The sequence below is a fragment of the Cavia porcellus genome, unplaced genomic scaffold (assembly GCF_034190915.1).
Source record: "Cavia porcellus strain 051 isolate PalLab524CR breed Dunkin Hartley unplaced genomic scaffold, mCavPor4.1 scaffold_22, whole genome shotgun sequence".
NCBI classification, from domain to species: domain Eukaryota; kingdom Metazoa; phylum Chordata; class Mammalia; order Rodentia; family Caviidae; genus Cavia; species Cavia porcellus.
Genome location: NW_026947505.1, coordinates 15,017,597 through 15,032,044, shown reverse-complemented (window position 1 = coordinate 15,032,044; position 14,448 = coordinate 15,017,597). Strand labels below are relative to the sequence as shown.

General features: G+C 37.4%; 1 pseudogene; it reads right to left on the bottom strand.

The window, feature by feature from the left end:
* Positions 1-671: 671 nt before the first annotated feature.
* On the bottom strand, positions 672-13,639 carry LOC100724188 (trace amine-associated receptor 7a-like; annotated as a pseudogene).
* Between the last annotated feature and the right edge of the window lie 809 nt (positions 13,640-14,448).

Here is a 14,448-nt window from a genome sequence, read left to right as displayed (position 1 = left end):
CCGGTCTACATTTTTATGGATGAATAGAAAAATATGACAGGCTGAATTTATTCATAATGACAGGTTTTCCCATTGCAAATAAAGGAACTATTTTTATTTCTTAATTTCTTTTTCAAAGTTCTGAATTTTCCTTTTGCAGCCACAAATCTGATACCCATGCAGATTCCTCATGGCTTCACTGAGCAAGGGACAGGCACATCTTGAAATTTCTCCTCATTGTACCATGTGTTATTAGGAATATGTGACAAAAAGAATAAAATATGATACATCCAGGGAGTGAACATAAAACTCAACAGAATTTACTATCTTAGGTCCTTTATATGTATTCACTTAAATTTTTCTTGTAGAATGCTACAAGGAAAATGTTCCCAACCAGGTAAATCTAGCATAGGGCAGAGAATACCAAGCCTCAGGTCACAGGAAAAGATAGTTCTAAGGCACATTCCTTCATTACAATGAGATTTAACTTGATCTTAGCCTAAGATTTACAATGAAATTTGAATGGTATTCTTCGTGCAAAATTTTGCACCTGAGTGTATGCTAGATTAGATCTGGGTCACAAATGAAGTGGATTCAACTATCTTACATTAAGATATTGCATGTTGATGAAATTTCCTATAAGCAGGATGTGTCAAATGTAAACTTTTTCATTTCCCAATCGATACAACAACCTACTCAGGAAACAAGTTTATTGTGGAGGAATTCCCTCCAAACAGTTTCCCGGTGACACTTAGCTTGATGGCTTTTCGAAATCAAAGGTAAAAGAAAGCATAAATCAAGGGATTCATGGCAGAATTGTAGTAGCAATCCAAACGGGATTGTGGTTGCTTTTCTCTCCCTCCTGGCTACCCTGTCTTTGTACCTGTCTGATGATGTTGCATTCTTATTGCTCAGACTTTCAATTTTCATAGCCTGTTGCTTAACTAAAAGGAAGATCTTGGAGTAAACACTTATCATCACAAGTGTAGGAATGAAAAATAGTAGAAAATATACCAAGATCCAGTTTTGATTGACTGGAACCTGACAGCCTCCCACACAGGTGAGAGTACTCACTAGTTCCTCCAGCCAAGCTTCACAGTTGCCCCTGTGTAAAAAACAGAAAAGCTATAGACAACAGCAAGCAGCCAGGACAAGGTGATACACATGCCAGACACAGAAATAGTGAACTTGGTGGGATAAACCATTGGTGGGATAGACCAATGACAGCGATATATCTATTAATGGAGACAAAGCACTAGTGGAAGATAGAGTGGTAACAAAAGGTGCCTTCAAAACAAGTGTGAAATTTGCAGAAACTTTCCCCAAGGTAACAGCAGCTCTCCACAGACCTGACCATGCTGAAGGGCATCACAGTTGTCCCCACCAGGAAGTCAGCGCTGGCCAGAGAGGCGACCAGAAAGTTGGTTGGGGAGTGGAGCTGCTTGAAGTGGAGAATGGAAGTGATGACCAGCATGTTTCCCAAGACAGCCAGCACATCCCCAGAGCCAAAGACCAGGTAGAGGAGCAGGTTGGGGAGTAGGGAGCGTTGACACAGGATCTATTCACATTTTCATAGCTGGATGGCTGCAGGAGGGTTCAGGTCACTGCTCATGTTTCTGTTTTGATACCTGAGAACATTGTTGTTTCTGTGGCTAAGTATGTGATTACTGCCTTGAAAACCTTCAAAAGATGGTACCAAAAAAAATCTCAATTATTATGAGTGTATTTGATCCTTGTTGTTTATACCTACACACCCTTATTCTTGCATTTAGAAGCTGATTAATATTATCATTTGGTAAAACTATTACATTTATAATATATACCCACTCATTCATGATTATGTTCAGTAATATTCAGATCTATCTTAAAATCATTCTCTGCATTTCCCCTTCATTTTAACTGAGAAGTGTCTTCAAATGGAATGGTCTCCTTTCTGGGGTAGCTTTTATTAGCATTCTTATCCTAACAAAGCAGGTGACTGCCTCAAATGCTCTGTGTCCTGCGGGATGTATGTAGTTTAATTACTACTAATTCCTAAGCTGCTAAGATTGAATCCCATAGTGGAACGAGAGATGAGTAAAGAACTTTTACATAACTGCTGCTTATGCCGCAGCCCAGTCTATGCCCCTATGATCTGCTGAAGCCAACTGCCATTTTCATAAAATGGAATTGGAAATACTATCCGTAATCATAAACCTTTGTCTAAGAATTTCATGACCAAAGTATTCAGTCTTACTATTTTTTTGCAATCGTCTTTTCATATTGTGAGAATTGTTTAATATTCTCATATCAGTGGTTACTAAAACTCTTACACGTAAGTTGTCCGTGCCTTTCTCCTGTGATCTCTGTTATAGAAATAAACTGCAATCATGTAGTAATACCTGCTATCTAGCTGCTTAATCTTAATTCCAGGTCAGAAGACTGGGAGAAAAAACATGTTTCCTCATGGAGCTAAAGAAAAGAAGAAATTGGAAATGGAAGTAATATCATCCAAATTTTGCTTCTTGGCTAATATTATCTGTTTAAATGAGAATTATTAGAAAGATACTTTTAAAATATGGAAGAATGTTCAGAATGTGGACATTTTAGTATATGACATCATTTTACCTTTTTTTCTTTTGGACAGTGTGCCCAGGCTCCCCCAGAGCAGGGAAGACAGGCTGCGCAACCTGACCTGGCCTCTGCCTTTGCCTTTGAAAAGATTTTTCTGACAAATCACTGCTGGGAATTTTCTATAATTTGACTTTGGGATATCTGGATAAAATTTATTAAATTAAAATTTCCTAATTTTAATATTCTATACTGTAGGATTTAAAATTATTTTCACTTTTGTCATACGAACATGGTGATTCTTTTTAGTTTAGTCAATGCAACATGCAGTATTTTAACATTTTACAACTTTAAAGAGCTGAAAATGTAACATGTTGAAATACATTTATGGAACTACGAAGGAAATAAATACATTTTCATAGTCACACCAGTGATTTTCAATTCCTCATTTATTTGTAAATTTTCCACTTCAGTATGAGAGATGTTTTCTTTTTATCTTGGATTTTCAAGATTTAGTTTATCAGTCAGCTTTTTATTGTCTGAATTTAAGACACAAAACTTGATGGTTTAATATCCATATCCAAAGTGTAGTGATTCCTACAAGTTGTTTCCTCTATCATCAGCATGCTGAGTTAATGCCTCCTTTGTCAGGACTAGAGTATCTATAACCTACCTTCATTTTTAAAGTGTTAATAAATCTTTGGATGATGTAGCAAATATTTTTCCATGTTTTGTTGCATTTTAACTCTGTAAGTGAGGTTACTAAATCTGCATACAATCAAATGCAGCACAAAAGGAAATGATACTAAAGGAAATGACATTGAATATCAGAGCTACAGATGATGGATATTTGTAATTTAATAGAAAAATTAAAGTTTAATAGTCAATACAATTTATCTTCTCAGTAAACTAAAGAAATAGTAATCAAGAGCCAGGAGGACCCTAATTAAAATCTGCTCCATTTACCTGGACTCTCCTCAGAGGCCCCCACTTACTTTCCAGAAACCCACTGGACTAAGTTTCACTGGTGTCAGTTTCCAAGGACCCCCAGCCCTCCCTTCTGGTTCCTCACAGATCCTGAATTTGCAGCCTCCCGCTGGGTTGACATGGAGCCCTGGTGTCTGTTCCCTGTCCTCCCACCTGGCACATCAGACTTTTCCTGTTTCTCAAGTTCCACAAGGGACTTGGGCTGTGGAATGTCCCTCTTGTCCTCTTCTTCCAGACTCAGACCCTGTGGACTAGTGTCCAGTTGGGCTCTGTAACAACCTGTAACTCCTCTTCAGGTGAAGAAACACAGCTGGAACAGATTTTCCTGTCCAGCCTCTCACACTTCTGACTACAGGAACAGTACCTGGGAGCTGAGGTAAATAATGAGGTCCTTTATCAACAGCAGATCTGGACAAAAGGAAAGGTTGGTTCTGGAAGCCATGTGCATAGGAAACCTAATGAAGACTGAGTGAGTTTGCTGGTTCCCATTATTAGTGTCACTCATGTTCTGAACCGTTGGCAAGTTCTGCTGTGCTGACTGCTGGTGTTTTGTGCAAGCTCTCCTTTGCTTTCAGTCTCCAGTGTGTAAGGAGCCATGGTCAGTATGGTTCATTAGCTTATGCTGCTCTCCAATCCTGGTAACAGAATCTTCCAGTATTGATACTGGGCTATGTCATAGACTTTTTCTTTCTCACCTGCCATCCCTGTACATTTTTGACCTTTGACAGTGAAATTTGAAATATGTCATCCATGTTACCCAGAAATTGTTTTCTTTGATGAAAACAAGACATAAAAAGCATTTTCCTTGGCTCTTGCTGATATGATAAAAAATTATGCTCAAAATTTGTTATAAAACAATTAAAAACTTCATAAGAAACAAGTATGATTTGCATAATTTTGACTAGCAAATATGCAGATAAACTTAAGCAATAGGTATATAAAACATTATTTCAATGCTATTTAGTTGCATTCACAGAATATTCTCTATGAGTCCCAAAATGATTTGACTCAGTACAGGCTGAGAGAACCAAGAGATTGGCCTCTGCATGCCAAGTGCTGCCACCAGAAGGCCCCTTCTTCCATGTGGCCAGTGCAGGTCAAGGGAGACAGACATATCCACCTCTTCCTGCTGTGCAGCACCACCAAAAGCCATGTCCTGCAGGTGGATAGAATTGGCCGAGAGAACCAGCAGATCTGCCTCCACCCTCAGGGAACTGCCAGAAGACTCTTTCCTGCAGGCAGCCAGAAGGAGCAGGGACACACGGCCAGGTAAGCCCTGTGCATCTGTAGGCCACCACTGGAAGCCCTTGGTTCCCTCAGGCAGCCATCACCTACTAACAGAATCAGACAAACATACTCCTATGTGTCTGCTGCCATCATGGGAGTCCCAGTGTAGACACACAGGCTGAGAGAAGCAGCCCCACCTCCATGCACCCCTGATCATCAGCAAAGTTTCAGTGTAGCTGCACAGGTCTAGAGATGCCTGTTTCATGCACTGCTATCTCCCTGTTAATCTGGAATTAGAGGAATCCAGGTGCCTCCCTCATCCTTCTATACTACCTAGGGGCAGCCAACATGGGAAAAGCCTGGGGCCCCACAACCAGCTTGTTGGGAGGAACCCAGGAGAATGTCAAGGTGAAGGAGAAAAAAGGCAAATTGAGACCTCTAGCCCACATAGAATAAGTCTGGGAGAAACAGTTGTGGAAGAAAATGGAAGTCACACACCTGAAATCTCTGATAGGATAACAACTGATATAATGAAACAACTTCATGAGTTTGTGAAAGTAGTCAGATCAGGAACAATGTCTCAGGTAAAGAAAGAAATCCCAAACATACTGAAAGAATTGTTCAGCAGTTATAAAGAACATAGAGACAATAAAGAGGACCATAGGAAAATGATGGAAAGCTTGAATGAATATAGAAAGGAATTACAATGCAAGAAAAAATTCAAAGAAACATGCAAGAAGTTAAACATTCAATTGAAAGCTGGCAAAACCACTTGAAAAAGACTGAAGATGGAGTCTTGAAACCTTGAAGACAGGGTTGCAGCTAGTGATCATGAAAGCCAAGATCTCTTAAAACTAACAAGGAATCAAGAAATAACAACCCAACAGAGGCAAGATGATACAAACATGCATAACTTAAAAGCGATAGGTGTAGGTGAAGAAGCAACAAAAATGAAATTAAAAAGCTATTCACAGAAGTAATAGAAGAAAACTTGCCAAACATGGGAAATGGATCTGGCATGCAGATAAGTGAGGCATATAGGACTTCAACTAGCCACGACCAAAGGAAATCTACATACAGACATAGAATAAATGAAGATCCCAGGAATTCAGCACAATAATAGAATATTAAAAGCTGTTAGAGAAAAGACACAGTTCAGCTACAGAGGAAAACCAATCAGAATCACAGTAGACTTATCAACACAAACCTTCAAGTCAAGAAGAGTTTGGAGTGAAGTGTTTCAAACCATGAACTAAAACAACTTCTGACGCAGAATAATCTACCCTGCAAAACTATCTTTTAAAATTGATGGAAAAATAAGATACTTCCATGGTAAAGAACAACTGAAGGATTTCATGACTACCAAACCAGCGCTACTGAGAGTGCTGAAAGTTATTCTAGAGAAAGATAAAGCTGACCATGGTTCCAGGAACAGCAGCAGAAGAGGATTACCAAACAAGACAGGTAATTGAATGAAGGGGAAAAATGGAGGGCCAGCAACAGGAGGATATCAGAAAAGACACAAGCCAAGGAATGCTGGTTGTAGCCATTAATGTAGACGGCCTCAGGTCAGCAATAAAAGAAAAACAGGGAGAATGAATCAGGAAACAATATCTATCAATATACTGTACACAAGAAACATTTAACTGCAAAAGAAATTCATAGACTGAAAATCAAAGGAGAGAAAACAATTGTTTCATGTGACAGGAGACCAAAAAAAAAAGAGTAACTTGCCCATCAACTGCAGAATGGATAAGCAAGATATGCTGTTTTCAAGGAACCCAAGTATAAAGCAGAATAATCTCAAGGCCCCTTAGGTAAATGGACACAAGTGGAGATCATATTCGTGGTTGAAACAGTTTAAACTCATACTTGTGAACCTAGCATAAAAAACATAAGGAGTAAATGGGATCCAAAAGCAAAATAGTTAATATAAGAGCAAAGAGGTGGAAATTACTGTCAATTTCTTATTGTCTTATCTTGAACTCTTGCATTGTTTACACAATTTTACTAGGTTTGGCTTTGGCTGTTTTATTAGATTCCATGCTTTCAGATGGTAGGGGTGGATATTTTGAATATAATGAAATATATTTTGGTAATCCTAGTTTCCTGTTACATTGCTTTGAAATTTTATAATGCTTTCATTCATTTGTTTGATTGGTTTTATTCTGTTTTGCTTGATTTTATTATGTGTAAAGATACGAACAGCTATTTTGAAAAAACAAGACATTATGGTAACCATTGATGATTTACTACTATCTTGCTTTGAAGTCCTACCATGCTTTTGTTCTTCAGTTTTCATTAGTTACCTCATGTTGTGGTTTATTTGATTTTATTATGTGTCATGGTATAGACAAATTTTTTGAGGAAAATGACATATTTTAGTAGCCATTGTTCATTTCCTGTTATTTGGTTATAAGTCCTGCAACACTTTCATTTTTTTAATGGATTTAGACTACATTGTTATGTTTGATATTCCTGTTTGTGAAGGTATGATCAAGTATTTTGAAGAAAAGAGAGCTCACAGCTAGACACCACCCTGAATTTCAATGGAATTAAGTGTTCAGGCTTCTTGGGATTATCTACTATCCTGCCATAAAGCTATGACTGGATGTTCAGGGATTAACCAGTTCAGATCTGGACTCTACCTTTCCACTTTATCTAGCAGTGACTACAGAGACATACCTGAAAGTGGACATTTTATTTTATTTTGTTCTTTTCTTTCTCTTTTCCATTTTGGTTTTGTTTTTATTCGTTGTTCTTTTTTATATAAGTGTGAACATGGTTTCTAAATCTTTTTTGTTGTTTTGTTCTGTTTTTGCTTTTACTTCTTCCTTTTCCCTTTCTCTCTTACCTCTTTTGCTATTTCTCTAAAGTTTCCATGACCTTCCTTTGTCCTCCTGCTTTGATTTTAATTTTCTTCATTTCTTGTATTTCTCTATTTTTCCCTGTGATACTTTTACCATTTTTTCCTGAGAGTCAACTGCCATTTTAAAGGTTTATTTATTGCATACAATCTTATAGTTCATTTTACATTTTGTTATACAACCACAAATCTATTCGATACAGTTAAGAGTGGAAAATTAATATTTACCACCATTTGTCATTTTGTAGGCTGTGTTAAATATGAGTGTTATTGCTGTTTATACCCAGGTAGACAAGGTTATATAACTGTAATCAGATGTTTTTCCTGGTATACTAAGACTGAGAATGCCAAAGGTTTATAAATAATACTGTAGGCCAATGTCAGAGAACCAGGGGCTGGTTCAAGTAGGAAGCAATTTCTCATCTCCAATAGATTAAAGAGATACGTTCTTACAATGGACTCAAAATCCAACTCCAGCCTAACCTGGAAGACTTCTCTGTAACATAGTCATTTTCTAAGAGTGCTAAACACTACTAACAAAGCTACTCACCATAAGCAATTTACAAACATCTAACCATGTCTTAAATTTTAAAAATGGAAAGTAGGAAAATATTTAAAATGCAATCCCAGACTTCCAGCTCACCAAAGGCAAACTCAGGGGCAATGAAGTAGAACAATCTGAAAGCCAGTCATCTAGATCCCTTAGGTGGTCACAGAAAAAGTAACAAGCAAATGGACAAGGCTCTAGAAAAAAAATGAACAAGAAACAATTTATCAGATAACTATAGAGATGGTAACCAAAACGAATGGCATTCTTAGTGACTCCAGAACACATACACATAAAAAACAGAGTAGGTTAGGAAAATGATGGCAACCATGAATACCCAACATAGGAAGGAAATGGAACCCATCAAATAAATTCAAGGAAATGTCAGGAGATTAAAACTTCCAGAGAGCATACACAGCAGAGTGATCCAATGTGAGAACAGAATCTCAGCTACAGAAGACAGGATTGTGGTTAGATATTATGAAAAGAAAGACTTCTTAGAAATACCAAGGCATCGCAAGAACTAAGCCCAGTAGACTCTACATAATGCAAACAACAATATAAGATGAATTAGAATCAAAGAAAAAGCAGGATATAGTGCAAGTGATATAAAACATCTGTTCACAGAAGTCCTGTCAGAAACCCTCCCAAGCATTGAAAAAGAAGGACATATGGATAAGTGAGGCATATTAATGCCATTAGTCATGATAAACAAAATCTACACCAGATACATAATAGTCAAGATTCCAGAAATTCATGACAAGAAGTGGTCATTCAAAGCTGTTAGATTAAAAAAAATCACCTAAAAAGAAAATACATCAGAATCACAGCAAACTTTTCTACACAAACTCTGTGGTCAAGGAGGATTGAGGCATTCAAATCTTAAAAGAGAACAACCCCAAACCAGATTGCTGTACCCCACAAAATTATCTTTCAAAATTGATAAGGAAATAAGATACTTCCAAGATAAAGAACACCTAAGGAAATTCATGAACATCAAACCAGCACTCCAAAATATTCTGAAGAACACTCTAGAAGAAAAAGATAGCAAGGATTACAACTCCATGAATACCAATAGAATAAGTTTATCATACAAGGTAAACAATTGTAAGGTCAGAGGAGAGAGGAAGATAAAATAACAAGAATATGTCAATACATACCAGTTTTAACCACCAATGTTAATGGACTTGATTCAAACAACAGAGACAGGCTGGCAGAGTAAATGAAGCAGCAAAATTCAACAACATGCAGCATATGAGAAATACATTTGATTCAAAACAAAATTCATAGATTAAAAGTCAAAAGATGGAAAAATGATACTGCAGAATTCAGGATCCCAGAAAAAATTAAGGGAAATTATACTACTTGCAGACAAAGTGAATTTAAAATCAAGACTGATTAAAAGAGACAGAGAAGGTCACTATACCCTTGTCAAAGGAACAATCCTAGAGGAAGAAATAAAAATCATAAATATACATGCACCAAATATAGTGCACCCAATACCCTTGTCAAAGGAACAATCCTAGAGGAAGAAATAAAAATCATAAATATACATGCACCAAATATAGTGCACCCAACTGTATAAATTATTAAAGGGCATGGAATACCAAATAAGTACTAGTTAATACAATTGAATTGGGGGACCTCAAAACCCCCACTGTCACCAACAGATAGATTAACAAGACAAAAAAATCAACAATGAAATACAACACCTGAACCAAACCTGTGAACAAATTAGACATCTAAAAAAAGTTCCACCACACGGCTCTGGAATATACATTCTTCAGGGCTACATGTGGATGTTCTCCAAAATAGACCACATACTATCTCATAAAACATGCTCAAATAAGTGCAAAGGAATTGGAAATATCCCATGCATATTATAAAAAAATTTGTGCAGTGAGACTGGAAATCACTCACAAAAGAACAAGAATTTTATAAACACACACAAACTATGATCACAAAATAAATTAAACTAGAAATTAGACAGTTTCTACACTTAAATGATACTGCTAACTCAATATACCGGAACTTATGGAACACAATGAAAGCAGTCCTATGACAGAAATTTAAGTAGTAATACACATAACATGAAAAAGGACGTAGCACAAGTAAACAACTTAGTGTTGAACTCAAGTTTTGAGAAAAAGAAAGTCAAGTCAAACCCAAAGATTATATGAAGGAAAAATTATGAAGATTGAACACAAATTAATGCCATGAAAGCATATACAAAGAATGAATTAATTGAAAAGTTGATTCTTCAAAAGATTAAATAAAATTGACAAACCTTTATTCAAGCTTATCAAAAAGGTAAAGACTAAGATTCATGCAATTTGGAACACAAAGGATTAAATCAATAATAAGTTCTGCAGAAATCCAGAGGATCATCAACACCTACTTGAAGAACCTGTATTACAGTAAAATGGAAAACATAGAAGAAATGGACTGATTCCTACATGCGTGTGAATTGTCAGAGATGAATCGAGAGATTCTCAGTGAAATTCTAAACAACCTATATTGGACAATGATATTGAAGATGGAGTTTAAAACCCTGCAAAAAAAGAAAAGACACAGTGTAGGGTGTCTGCAAGCAAAGAGAAAATAAAAGGGCACACACACAATAAGGGTCAGCAAAATGGCTACTGTCTGGCCAGCATAAACAACCAGCTTTTACTGAGATAAAGAACAAAGAAACTCATACAGCACATGTTTAGATTATAACTGTTTGCTTCTTATCCTTATGGTCTTGTCTTGAGGGTTTGTTTCAAGGCTTGCACTTTCTACCAAGACACTGTCAACCTGATGTGTCCAGGAAAAAATAGAGTAAGTTAGGCTCTGCACAGACCTGACCATGCTGAAGGGTCTCACAGTCGTCCCCACCAAGAAGTCAGCGCAAGCCAGGGAGGCGACCAGAAAGTTGGCTGGGGAGTGGAGCCTCTTGAAATGGACAATGGAAGTCGTGACCAGCATGTTTCCTGACAGCCAGCACAGCCCCAGAGCCAAAGACCAGATAGAGAAGCAGGTGGGATCCGGGGAGTAGGGGGCTTTGACACAGGATCCATTCACATATTCATAGCACAGCTTGAGGGCTGCAGGAGGGGTCAGGTCACCAAGGTTCATTTTCATATTTTGGTGCCTGAGAAAACTGTCAGCTTCGGTGGCCAAATGTGTAATTCCCATCTTCAGCAATCTTCAAAACGTGAAATACTCGGTAATCGCAAATAGAGTTTTTCCTTTTCCTTTGTACCCTATTCCTATATTTAAGAGCTAATTAATGTCCTCATCCCATAAAATGATTTCCTTCATAGTATACAACTAATCCACATGTAATACCAAGGACAATGCTGTGCATTTCTCTTTTCAAAATATTTGTGCTCATTACCTACTTCTCCACATCTGAATCGTGTTTGCCTTCAAAAGGAATGATCTGTTTCTGATGCACGTTTGATTGCTCTTTTTTATTAGGGTTTTAAATCCTAATTAAACAAAACTAGGACAATGCCCCAACTACTTTGTTTCTCTGAGGAAAGATGGTTAGTTATTGCAAGTATGTGAAGCTTCTAAGATCTAATCCCTAGAGTGCCAGCTGAGATGAGTGAGGAGCTTGTCTATAACCCTTGTGTTTACACAAAAACAGTTTATGCTCTGTTAAGTTGCTGGTGACACTTAACATTCCACAATATAGTAATTGAAATAATAGCTATTCTGCATGGCCTTTGCTCAGAATTTGGAAGTCATATTTCTTGTTCTCATCCTTGAAAATGGTTTATTAATGGCTTTCTCAGTGATTTTCAGTAAGTGGCCTTTATTCAAGTGTTTTACACTTTCAGAATTGTTTGTGTTAAAGGAGTAAAATGCAGAGTCATACTGTATTATCTAGAATATTGCAGGTTTAAGTTTATAGTTCTGATTCAGTAAACTATGAGAGTAGAGTATAAGGTGTTTTCTTTGTGGATTCAAACATAGGAAATTAAGTAAAAATAAATTTTGGTCCTTTTAAGACTTTTTGCTTTGTTTGTTTTTATTAGTAATTACAGGAAACACTCAAGGAAATGTGTAAAGAATCATCAGAATTGGAATCTTCAGAGTTTCTAACACAGGACTACGTTATCTTTGTGAAATTTCCTTTACTCCTTAGAACTCTATGAAAAACTCATCATCTTGGACTTTCATAAATTTTTCTGATGAATGATTGCTGGATATACTTTAAAGTCAGCTTTTTAAAATTCAGATATTATTTCTATCTGGGAGGAATTCACCTTTAATGTTGGACATTGGATAATATAACTTTCAAGCATATCATTCTCTTTAATCAATATAGCATATTGATATATTTTTAATATTGGTCAATTTGTGAATCATGAGAAAGTAATATGTTTTCATTCTCATTTATGGAAAGACAAAAAATGAATATATTTTCTTAGTTGCATTTCTAATATATTCTTTTTTCTAATTGCAAACTGTCTATTAATGATTTTCTCTTTTGCATTTTCCAAAGCAGTTTGTCAATTGTTTTTAATTGTGTAAACTCAAAATGTATAAAATTATGCTTTAAATTATATATTCAAAGTGACCATATATGTAATAATTTAATATATTTGTTACCTTCCCTAGTTAACTTTTTCCATTTCTTAGTGTTCAGAATATCTAATGTCTACTTTTAGTTTTTAAGTTACATTATATAGTAAGGCCCCAATTTACAACTGATTTCTGTTCTGGGACAATGTACATAAACTGGATTTATCTGTAATCCAACACAGTGACTCTTTTAAACAGGACACCTGCGATTCTTACACAACTCTGTTGTGAAAGTTCTCACCTGAATGCTTATCCACGTGGTACTTAGGTACTTCATTTCTACAAACACATCTCATGTTATTGGTTCCTTTCACTCTTGTAAAAGATGCTGCAGAGTTGTTTACCTGTAAAAGCAACACAAATTTCTAATGTGAATTACATTGAATAGTCAGCTAAAGGAAATGGGTTAGTGCTGGTAAAGGAAACTTGTGCATATCTTCCTCATTTGAGTCAGTCCTACCTAAAGAGCAACAATGAGGAGAAAGCATGGCATCTGGCTTTTCCCTTTTCTCTTCATCTATGTTCTTCCACATTCTCTTGTTTCGAGCTGAGTCTCCCTGTTGTCCTCTCCCAAGCTGAGAGTAGAAGGACCAATATCCAGATACAGCCTATATGAGGTACTTGTCCCCACTCTCTCCCAAAACAAAATTCTCCACGTTTTCTGAGTGTTAGCTCACCTGCTCCTTAATTTCCCATAGTCAGGATGGAGCCAGGTCATTGTGGCTTACTTGACTCCACAGCCCCAGGACTTTGGTGACAGAAGCTTCAGCACTAGTATTGGACTCTCTCTTTCTCTTGCTCTCCCCGCTGAAGGGCAGTGCAGCCTGGCTGACACATTGAGTGGTTTTGCTAAGATCTCTTAAATTGAAACCCACAGTACAACCCACGATATGGGGTGGTGACATGTGCTGAGTTGACCATCTTGGCAGCTGCCCTTACCCAATGGATGGCATGAACTGCAATGTGAATTCTCTTGGTCTGTTCCTAATTAGATGGGACAACTCTAAGGTCTGTGCTGACAGCGGCTTTCAGGGTCCCTGCCAGAGGGTCCTCTCCACTGCCTGCGGCCCCAAACACTGCCTGCTTTTCTCCTAGGTCTCCTCCCCACCTGCACCCCCTTGCAGTCTTGTGAGAAGTGAGCCTCCTCTCTTGGTGCTCATGGCTCAGCCACACATCTCTGCACCCTGTGGCTAGCGCTGAGGTTTTGTGCTCAGCCTCCTGTCTATAGCTAGGGAAAGAGTAAGTTGAAAAGAATCCTAAGGTCAGAGACTAGGGATCTGAAAAATACACTCCTTGGCTTTGTAATTCCTTTTTCAGTAAAATGCAGCCCACAGACACCTCACTTTGATTGTGCTTGTCTTTAAATTTCCTTTGTCAAGCACCTCATTTCTCTTCATTTAACACAGACACTATCTAGAAGTCTTCTAAACACCCTTCAGGATTCTGTGATATTTCTGAAATTGTTATTGACATAGGAGAAGACATCACTGTCACTCTCCATCTATCTTCAAGACTTGTCTCAATCGGGTCACAGCCAGGTCCCTCTATATAGGGCTCCATTGCCCTGTAATTTAGGTCTCTACATCAGGAAGTCTCTGAGGAGATTGGGGAATTGTAGGAGTCCTAGACAGGAAGTTCTCAGGTCACATCCCAGGGCTCTGTGCTAACTGAAACTGCTACACATTAATATTAGATTTACTTTCTACAGAAATAT